The 9,061-nt window shown below is 40.6% G+C and overlaps 1 long non-coding RNA gene across 1 annotated transcript; it reads left to right on the forward strand.

Annotated features, from left to right (window-relative positions):
• The first annotated feature begins 4,355 nt into the window (after positions 1-4,355).
• Positions 4,356-7,967, forward strand: LOC309698624. Its single transcript, XR_014274137.1, has 4 exons — positions 4,356-4,576; positions 5,510-5,658; positions 6,360-6,524; positions 6,602-7,967. It is a non-coding gene; the product is annotated as an uncharacterized lncRNA (long non-coding RNA).
• Positions 7,968-9,061: the final 1,094 nt, after the last annotated feature.

Raw genomic sequence — 9,061 nt, forward strand, 5'->3', positions numbered from 1 at the left:
AAAGCCTAAAGACCCTAACCCCCCCCCCCCCCCCCCCACACACACACACACACACACACACACACACACACCCCTAACCCCACAAACACATTATGAATATGGTGAGTTAACAAACAGTAGGCACAATACACACATTCAAATACTGTACTTTAGTTTTTAATTTTAATAAAGCATTACTATTTTCTACTCCAAGGCATTACTTTTGAGATTATTATATATTTTTGAAAATATAGCATAATGATAATACTAGTTATTGTAAACTTTACAAACCACCCAGCAGTATGTAAAGTCAAATTATAAAATACAAGTAAATAACAATTGCAGAACAGAATGTCAGTGTAATGAACACCAGGGCCGGCCCGTGGCATAGGCCGTATAGGCAAATGCTAAGGGCGCCGTCCATCAGGGGGCGCCACGCCAGTGCCACAAATGTTGAAGAAAAAAAAAATTGGTACTATTATTTCTAAATACAAAAAATAATCCCACGTTAATTAAAATGCAAAGTAAAGCTTATTTAATAGAAATATTATTTGTTACAACATTACGCCCCCCCCCCCCCCCCTCCCCGCACGGTGCGCCCCCTCCCTTCCCGTATCATGGTTCCTTTTGGACGTCACCACATCAAAAAATCAACACAAGATGTCAAAAAGGCCAAAACTGTCAGGTGCCCAAGAAAGAAAAAAGAGAAAAGAAGAGGAGGAGAAACGAGAAAAAGACAGAGGTAGGTAACGTTAGCCTACATGAAATTATTTGTCTGAATGTGATAGTAACCTAAATTTTTAGCATTAAGCTAATGTTACATGATTCGCTAATTGCTAATCAATAAATAGCTAGTTAACTGTTTTAACGTCAGTTAATATTGTGGAGGGGGCTAAATTGTTATGGAAAATAATAATGTAACGTTAGGTAATTACAGTACTCCCACCTTTCCCACCATTCCTCATTTGTATTCATCTTTTAAGCAGGTGTTTTTTGTTTACATTGTTATTGCCTTCTGGTTAGCTAATGTTTACCCTGCAGGTAATAGTCACTTTTCTTTTTTTCTTTTTTTTTTAAATCTTTATTTCCACCCCTGTATATATTATAGTTGTAAGCCTAGTTGTTAAAGTGCACATCATTAATGTTAATTAAGCAATATCACATGAGAGGGAATGCTGTTTTTTAATATGAGCACTGCTGTGATTCGGTCAAAGATAATCATAACATAACATTCTCATATGATATTATACTGTTACTTTGCATTCTGCTATTCAGCATTTCACTGTAATGATGACAATAAATTGAATCTAATCTAATTTGCATATCAGTTAACATCATACATATATCTCTTTGGTTTTTCATTTATATTATATCATTTCATTTTATTCCTGGAATCATATGTTTTTATTATTAGACTTTAATACTCAGTGGTGTCACATACTCCTCTCTTCAGATGCACTGTTGAAGTTTCTAAATCCCACCCCTGGGCCATCTACCACATCTACCGCTGCTGCCTCCACTTCAGCAGCACAACCCAGCCACGATGCAGCGGCATCAAGCGGTCTTCCTGTTGCCTCCACCTCAGCAGCACAACCCACCAGTTTTGCAGCAGCATCAAGCGGTCTTCCTGTTGCCTCCACCTCAGCAGCACAACCCACCAGTTTTGCAGCAGCATCAAGCGGTGTTCCTGTTGCCTCCACCTCAGCAGCACAACCCAGCAGTGATGCAGCAGCATCAAGCGGTCTTCCTGCTGCACCAATAGACCCTGCTGACTGGCCTTCTGCTTTAACTGAAAAGGTACGAACAGAGTTAGTTCACAGAGGTCCATTTGTAATTGATAGTGACTTCACATTCCCGAAACAGAAAGACGGGCGAAGGTGTCAGCATGATTATTTTAACAGACTCTTAATCAATGGGGAAAAGGTGAGAAGAACCTGGCTTATGTATTCGAAAAAAGAGGATAGCTTGCACTGCTTCTGCTGCAAAATGTTTTCCAAGAGAGATTACAAACTGAGTAGGGAAGGTCTGAAGGACTGGAAAAATGCAAGCCACTTGCTCAAGGTCCATGAGGATAGCCAGGAGCATAATGCTCACATGGCAACATGGAAGGACTTGGAGGGCCGTTTTGCGAAAGGACTCACAATAGATAAACAAGAGATGGCACTTGCTGAGGCTGAGAGAAAAAGGTGGCGTGAAGTTCTACATCGTTTGGTGGCAATAATTCAGTCCTTAGCTGAAAGAAACATGGCTTTCAGGGGGTCCACAGACACATTAAATAAACCAGACAATGGCAATTTTCTGAAAGAAGTGGAGCTTATGGCCAAATTTGATCCAGTGATGAAGCAGCATGTCAGTAGAGTAGAAAGTGGAGCTAGCAGTCACATACATTATCTGGGAAAAACAATCCAAAATGAACTGATTGACACCATCAGTTCAAGAATAATAAAACGCATTGTGGAAGATATCAAAACATCAAAGTATTTCTCCATCATTTTAGATTGCACACCTGATCTGAGTCATAAGGAACAGCTCTCTGTCATAGTCAGGATAGTGTCACAAGAAGACATACCACAAGTTAAAGAGCATTTCCTGGGCTTTCTTGTTGCAGAGGAATCAACAGGAGATCATTTGTCAACTCTCATGCTAAAACGGATAGAGGAGCTTAACATTCCTTTTGAAGACTGCAGAGGACAGTCCTATGACAATGGGGCCAACATGAAGGGAAAAAATAAAGGTGTTCAGGCAAGGTTGCTTCAGCTAAACTCAAGAGCTTTTTTGGTCCCATGTGGTGCCCACACTTTAAATCTGGTAGTAGCTGATGCTGCAAAAAGCTCACCAGATGCCCTTGGCTACTTTGGGCATTTAGCAAAATTATTCAAGCTCTTCTCAGCCTCCACCCATAGGTGGGGTGTTCTCCTGAAACATGTGAAAACCACCTTGAAATCATGGGCTGAGACCAGATGGGAAAGCAGGATAAAAAGCATTGAGGCAGTCAGATATCAGGCTCGGCAAGTCAGAGAGGTGGAGGTGAGGGAAACAGCTACAGACCCTGTGGTCAGAGTTGAAGCCCAGTCTTTGGCTGAGGAGATTGGATCCTATCGTTTTTGCATTTGTACAGCCATCTGGTATGACATTCTCAGCAAGATCCAGTATGTGAGTAAACTCATGCAGTCGCCCTCCATGCAGCTAGATGTGGCTGTCGACTTGCTGAAGAAAACCAAAGATTCCCTCACCAGCTACAGAAACACTGGATTTTCTGATGCACAGACAACGGCAAAGGAGATGTGTGAAGAAATGAATGTGGAGGCTGAACTCAAACAAAAGCGATTGAGAACCACCAAAAGGCACTTCGGTTATGAGTCTCCAGATGAGCCCATACAAGATGCACTTAAAAAAATGGAAACCACATTTTTTAATGTGGTAGTGGATACAGCCATCTCTTCACTTGATGAGAGATTTCAGAACCTTGGAGAGGTGAATGACAAGTTTGGAGTACTCCTCAATTTCCACAACTTACAAAAAGAAGAGCTGCTACAGCAGTGCCAAACACTGAGTACTACTCTGACCCATGACAGCCAGCCGGACATTAATGGCACAGAACTTGCAATGGAAATGCAGAATTTCCCACCATTGCCATCAAAGAACATGACAAACATGGAACTCTTGACCTTCCTGCATGAGAAGAAGCTGGCAGAAATTTACCCCAACATGTGGGTTGCTCTGAGAATCAGTTGTCATATGATGATGTTGTAGATGACTTTGCTGCGAGAAAGACTAGGAGAGTAAGGCTGTAGCAGGTGATGTGAGGTTGATGAGGGGGTGGTGTACAGTAATTTGTAAGTCATTCTAGTTAATGCAGTATTAAAAAGCACAACTAGAGAACTCTGTAGTATCCCCTTTTTTGTAATATAGTTGTTAAAGTCATACTGGTTTATTTAATATCTTGTTTTGTGCAGTGCCTTATTTATATTGTATTTTTAATTTATTTTGTCCAACTTGTTGACACGTTTTATTGTGTTTATATATGTAAAATTTATTGTATTTCATATATTCATTTTTTATTTTTTGTATTCATTTATTTATTCATATATTTTTTTATCTTGTTAATTATTCTGATTGTGAATTTGCTTTCTTTAAGTAAAAAAAAAAGGTCAAAGACAAAGCTATTCGGTTTCTTGTGAGTACATACACTACACTGCCGATGTAGGGGGGGCGCCACCTAAAATCTTGCCTAGGGCGCCAGATTGGTTAGGGCCGGGCCTGATGAACACACTTCGTTTTGACAAAGCGCACTGCTTAGGTAAATGATCTGAGTAGTTCTTCATCACTGAGCAATTTGTTAATATGTGTTTCGAGCCAAATAAATGACAGGGAGAGAGAGAGTGACGTCAGAACACGTCATACTATAACCTCCCGGGAGCGGATGGAGAGGGTCAGTTGTTGGGATGCGCATGCGCAGACAGAGTGCGCGAGCGGCGGGCCTTGACCTTTCGGGGAAAAAAAAAACACTTTCTCACGGACGGTGACAGCGAAACGGATAACAGTCTTCAGTACCTGCTGGACTTTGAAGCTGTGGATTCTGGGACTGTTGGAAAAGGTAAAACATTTCCATTAAAACCTTATTACTGTTTTGTTTTTGTTACTCGTCATTGTAGCTTGCTGTTAATGTGCTAACAGTAGCGATTAGCTAGATACGTTAGCCGTTGAGGTCAGCGCAATTTAGTATCCGGTATACAGAAACTGTTTTCCTAACAAAACCACTGTTATAATTAAGTGAAGCTGCTCCCAGCTAATTTCAACCTTTGGCTTCTAAAATATGTGGTTCAATTGCGTGCTGCGTACATAACCTAATGTCAGCTAGACCGAAATTAAAATGTAATATATTGTTAAAGTCACTAAAATGGCGCCTGAAGCCTGTTGTGACGTGAGCTCTGTGTCTGCTCTAGAAACTCTGAAATTCTGTAGATCTGAGCCGTACATTAAATACTCACATGAACCTGTACTTTGAATTCTGTATGAGCTGTATAAAATGCAGCTATGCATAAGAGTTTTGAATGAATAATTAGATTAGATACAGTAACTCTTTATTGTCTAATCAAATTATATAGAAATGAATAGAAATGTGACATGAGAAGGTGTGTCTTTGACTGTTCCTGTATAACTTATTTTCGGACTAGTTGACAAGTTATGCTCCGGTCATTTGATGTTTCCAAGATAGATGTTCTTTTGTAGTATAGTTAATTTTTTTGTATATTTCATTTATCCACCATCATACATCATACATACAAGCTAAGAAGAGGTCGTTATACTAACAAGAGGTATCAACGCTGGGCCAAAGTTCAGCACATGGTTAAAGTTTGTAATCCAGCCAGGGAGTAAATATCACTCAGCAGCCAGAGCTGAAGCAGGTAGCATCAACACATAAATCTACTCTACCCGGCTTAAATCACAAGAGCACCTCTGACCAAAAAGCTGTAGATTTTTCTTGTTTGCACAAATTAATCCAGAGTCACATTAATTGTGTTCACAGCGCCAACAAAATGAGGAAGAGGAGGGGCAGAAACACAATTAGGTTGAATTACAATTGGATGGAAGGCGAGGACAAGGAGAAGGAAGCTTAGGATGAGGAGGAAGAGAAGCAGCAGGAGCATCTTTAGGGATCCCTATCATGTCATTGAGGTTTGTTTCATTAATATGGTCCTCTCACAAAGAAAGATGACTTGTTTTAGTTCGCCTACTTCCTGTATTAAATAGTGATGTGCAAAATGTTGTGAAAAACCATGGAGCAGGTACGTATAGTGCATCTGCAGGTAAATGAACATCAAATCTCTAAGACAGAGTGAAATCTGTATATTTATCACCCTTATGATGACACCCATGTCAGCCATTGGTTTATGGACTTTGTATTTTGAAGCCTCAACATTTGCTTTATTGCTGTTGCTATGTTGGGACCATATTAGGATGAGGGATCAGAATCTGGAGTCATGCACACTATTGTTTCATTTAGTGTGTATCCATAAGATTCGTACAGCAGATCCAAGTTGTGCCTTGAAAACAGGAAAGTCGTCTGCATAGAGGAGAACTGTAATAGCAGGCTTGTACACAGTGAGGCTTTGTGCACTCGTTTTACTTCTGTCACCCTGTTTTGATGCAGATTTCACTTGAAATCAGGCAAAAACTGGACTTATTTTTTATAATGTGTTCTTGTGAATTGATTGTGTATCGCATATGTTTGATTTGACTTTCTGCAAGACAACAGTCGTCCACTGGCCAAAAAAGTTTTCCAAATACCTCCACGTGATCTAGCCTGGATTTAGAAAAGAATAGCAAAAAAAACCTGCACCTCCTGCTTCAGATGCAATTTGTGTTTCTGTGTTCAGAGGCAGCGGTGAGAGGGGAGACCTCGGCTCATCCAGCTGGAGAGCTTGACCAGGAGGAGTCGAACATTAACTCAGCTCTTCCAGGGCACCCTGCAGACTCGGCTGTTGGCAACAACGAGGGATGACGTGAACGCCAAACTGGAGTCCATCACAGGTCAACTGCAGGTATGCGAGTCAGACCTTCTGAGGGGGGTTTCACTTTTCTCTCTTCTTTATAATTGACTCTTTTCTCTCTCTTTCAGCTCCTTGTCTCAGAGTGGGAGGGATTTGAAGCACAAAGGGAGGAACTTGTCGTTTGGTTGGCTGATATGGATGTCCGCCTGAGAGGTTGACCAGCTGACAGGAAACACCAGTGAAAAACTGAAACAAGTGCAGGTGTGGGCTTGTTTTGATATGACATATTTGATATGATACATACGTCAGAGACATTGTCCTAAACTGGACTAACAAAGGACCATGAGTACAACATGAAACGTACATTACATAACGTAAGGCTGAAGTTCATTGATCATTTTAATCATAAACTGGTTGAAATGTTTTTACTGAACATGCAAACATCTGCTGATGAAAATGGTTGATTTATTGGTCTGTTATGAAGCTATTGCTATTTCTAATGTGTTTTATCACTTTCTGATGTTTTATTAATTAAACAATACATGTATTATTTGTTGTGTTATCTGTAGCTATAGTATTTATATATATTTATTTATAGTATAGCAAATATATTTAATTATTACTGTTTAAAACACTAATATGTGACATGTATTAGTAGTGATGTTGTGCTGAGGGTTAAAATGCCTTTTTGTCTTTTGGTATACTACAAAATGACAATAAACCATTAATATATGTCTATGCTGTGCTCGTATTTATTTTACCCTACTCAAATTCAATTTATGATGCATTTTATTTTGAAAGATTTAAAATGGTTTTTTAAAGAACCACTCAAAAAAGGTTCTTTAAAATGGTTCTTTTAAAGAACCATTTGAAGGACCTTTTTAAAAATGGTTCTTTAAAGAACCATTTTTAAAAAGGTTCTTTGAAAAACCATTAAAGGTGCCCCAAAGAACCATTTCTTGATGGTTCTTTGGGGCACCTTTAAAGGTTCTTCAATGAACCACTGAAAGAAATGGTTCTTCAAAGAACCATTGTTTGAAAGGTTCTTTGTGGCACCAAAAAAGGTTCTTCTATGGCATCAGTCTAAAGAACCACTTTTGGTTCCAGTTGGCACCTTTATTTTTCTGAGTGTGGATGCCTGGATGTTAAACTCAATTGTTATACCTGGTAGAGCAGAACGCTGATCATTTTATTAAAGATGAAAGACTTTAGACAGTTTTTCAACTCTCAGTAATGCCATGGTGATCGTTTGATATATGGACCTGCAGCGGAGTTTAGACCCAGACACGGCTAGTGACGTCAGACTGAACAACCGGATTGGGTTTGGTATGATTTATCCCCCTGAATTGAAGAACACGTGTCGTGAATGTCACGGACCCGGTTCCGGGGACTCGGGGTTCGTGAACAGTGTGGACCTTTATTGTTATTAGTGTATTGGATGTATGTTTGCTGCACTGTGCTCTTGTGTTCCATGCTGGTGTGTGTGTGTGTGTGTGTGTGTGTGTGAGGCTGGAGGATGAAGGACAGCCACCTGCAGGCCTGATGGGCGTGGCCCTGCCAGCTGCTGGTCATGCCTAGGTTCCCACACACCTGCCTCTGATCAGGCACGTCGGGGGCGCTACTTAACAGAGCGATGGAGCTTCCTCCGGCGCAGGATCCTTGAGTTAGACTCCATGTCAAGGTTTAAAGTGCTGTTCAGAGTATGCCTGCTGGAGTTGGTGCCATAACGGCTGTCTGTTGTTTTTCCTCAGGAGGACAGCGGAACACAGGACTGCAAGACACACGGGGTGTGTGAAGGCACAGGGGCAGAGAGCACGGGATACCAGCACTTGGGAGAAGACACGTCACGGGAGTCGAGGGAGCACTTTTGGAGATTTAATGTGTGGTGTACAATTACCTCACTGTAAATAAACCCACTGTTCATTCCATTAAGTCTGCATTTTGGGTCCTTTCTCCTACATCCCCCATGGTCTGCCCTCCAGACCGTGACAGAGAATTAACAAGGCCTTTCTTTCCTTTGCTTTCCTTTATTTCCTTTATTTTATTTTTATTTTGTTACTCTTATGGTACACTGAAAGTTTTGTTTGATAATTTTTCTGTCATCTAAGCAGATCCAAACGTTGAATAGACAGAACTACACAACATGTTGTTGTGAACGGTTGCAAAGTGAGTTTCTCCAAAATTAAAATGGGCTCAGGAGAAAGCCACTTATTTGGGACAATTAGACTTGAACAAGGCTAAGCATCAGGCTTTCAAATGAATTAAAAGTCTGTCTTGGTCTTTCTGTCTGTGAAGGTTCTCAGTCATCCAGGTCATCGTAGTCAAAGGAGCTTGCAAAGAAAAGCGTCTGGACTTCTTTAAGTTACTTGAAGACGTTTCACCTCTTCTCGGATGAGAGGTGAAACGTCTTCAAGTAACTTAAAGAAGTCCAGACGCTTTTCTTTGCAAGCTCCTTCGTCTTGGTCTTTCGTTAATTAATAGGCTGGTGTGAAAAATTGCTGCCACACCGCCCCTTTGGCCTGTGCTTCGAGATTTCTGGTAGTTAGAATGACTCGGGGGTGTTGATTCATTTAAACTAACATAATCAT

The sequence above is a fragment of the Aulonocara stuartgranti genome (assembly GCF_965226115.1).
Source record: "Aulonocara stuartgranti genome assembly, chromosome: 22".
Lineage (NCBI taxonomy): Eukaryota > Metazoa > Chordata > Actinopteri > Cichliformes > Cichlidae > Aulonocara > Aulonocara stuartgranti.